Raw genomic sequence first — 2,207 nt, 5'->3', positions numbered from 1 at the left:
ATTAGTTTCAGTTGTACAACATAGTGGCTCAACACTTGGATACAATGCCTGATACTCATCACAGATGCCCTCCTTCATGCCCATCTCTTGTTTTCCCCATCCCCTCTCACCTTCCTCAGGTTTTTATTAGTTTATTCTCTATAGTTAAGTGTATGTTTCTTGGTCTGCTTCTCTCATTCCCCCTACGCTTTGCCAGTCTGTTTGGTTTCTTAAAATCCATATGAATGCAATTGTATCCTATTTGTCTTTCTCTGACTGACTTATTTCAGTTAGCATAATTATTTTTAGGTTGTAAATGGCATCGTTTCATCCTTTCTGATAATGGAGTGATAATATACCTTTTTAAACCAGGTTCTCCAAAGCCAGTAGAAGCCAGGAAATTTAATGCAGAAATTTCAATTTTGGGATTGAAATCAAATATTGTTTATTTGATAAGAATGCGTTTTGAAGCTCCTAGATGTTATGAAGAACCAGTACTTCCTAGGAAAAGCAAACCCTGATAAAGAAAGAGAATTATTATTGAGCAGAAGTAAAGTTAATTAAAGGAATGAAATATAAGGAATTTAATGAAACTTAAATTTAATGAAATTTAATAGACACAACCTAGGAACTGTGCAGCCAGGAATTCAGCATTCCATAGAGAATTTTGCCTGAATGGCATTTGTGATGCAACTACAAACTCACTCAACATCACTTCAATAAATAAAGAAAAGTATTTCTTTGAAGCCTCCTATGACTTCCAGGCACAGGACTGTGTTGCAATGCCTTTAAAGATCACAATCTGCTGTCACTTGCACACATACACAATGTAGTGGAGTAGTTCCCAGGGGATTTCAGCACAGATGTATGATGGGCTGGGAAAAATCCATTGAAGATTCATAAAATTTTCCCTCTACATAAAATGACACACCAATTCAGCCAGATTCTGGCTCTACACTTAGACCTTTGTTAATTAACTCTTCGAGTTTATTCCTTGTGTTTTCTTCTAGAAGTCTGGCAGGAGAACCACAAATAAGCAACTGAAAAATGAGAAACCACACAGAACTAACAGACTTTATCCTCCTGGGATTGTCAGATGACCCACAGCTTCAGGAGGTGATCTTTGTCTTTCTGCTCATCACCTACATTCTCAGCATCACTGGGAACCTGACCATTATCACCCTCACCCTGCTGGATTCCCACCTCCAGACCCCCATGTATTTCTTCCTCAGAAACTTCTCCTTACTTGAGATTTCATTCACAACTGTGAGCATACCCAAGTTCCTGGGCACCCTGATTACAGGAGATAAAACTGTTTCCTTTAATGATTGTATGGCTCAGTTATTTTTTTCATTCTTTTGGGAGTCACTGAATTTTACCTGCTGGCTGCCATGTCCTATGACAGATACATTGCCATCGGCAAACCTCTGCATTATATGACCATCATGAATCCCAGAGTCTGCATACTCCTTGTCTTTGCTTCTTGGTCGGCTTCATTCTTAATCATATTCCCATCACTCATGCTGTTCATACAGCTTGATTATTGTAAGTCCAATGTTATACACCATTTTACCTGTGACTATTTCCCCTTGCTACATCTTTCTTGTTCAGACACTAGATTCTTAGAGATAGTGGGTTTTTCCTGTGCTGTGTTTATGTTAATGTTCACATTGGTGATAATAATTCTGTCATACATATATATCCTCAGAACAATTTTGAGGATTCCTTCTACTAGTCAGAGGACAAAGGCCTTTTCCACCTGTTGTTCTTCCCACATGATTGTCATCTCTATCTCCTATGGCAGCTGCATTTTCATGTATATTAACCCAGCAGCAAAAGAGTGTCTCTGAGCAAGGGAGTTGCTGTGCTAGACACGTTGGTAGCTCCCATGCTGAACCCCTTTATTTACAGCCTAAGGAACCAGCAAGTCAAGCGAGCCTTCCTGGACAGGGCAAGGAAGATTGTATTTTTCTCAAGCAAATGAAAAAAGTGCTGTCATAAATTAGAGGCATAATGAAGAACAAGTAAACAAAAAACAGAGTTCTCAAAGTCTAACAATTCCCATGTAGCCTCACTAGAGTTCTATTTCATTGCTTATATTTCTATTGCTAGCAGTTTACTGAGGATATTTGAATTCATAGATATTTTTCCCTTTAAATTCCAATTCCTTTTCATTGCACTTCCGTTCCTTTAAACTAGTCTTTCCACTCTATAACTATGAGGTTGGC

The 2,207-nt window shown here is 38.4% G+C and overlaps 1 pseudogene; it reads left to right on the top strand.

Annotated features, from left to right (window-relative positions):
• The first annotated feature begins 707 nt into the window (after positions 1 to 707).
• LOC119873753 lies at positions 708 to 1,963 on the top strand (annotated as a pseudogene).
• Positions 1,964 to 2,207: the final 244 nt, after the last annotated feature.

The sequence above is a fragment of the Canis lupus genome, chromosome 10 (assembly GCF_011100685.1).
Source record: "Canis lupus familiaris isolate Mischka breed German Shepherd chromosome 10, alternate assembly UU_Cfam_GSD_1.0, whole genome shotgun sequence".
In the NCBI taxonomy this organism is placed as follows: domain Eukaryota; kingdom Metazoa; phylum Chordata; class Mammalia; order Carnivora; family Canidae; genus Canis; species Canis lupus.
The sequence above is the reverse complement of the archived record's forward strand: the minus strand, read 5'-3'. Positions and strand labels throughout refer to the sequence as shown.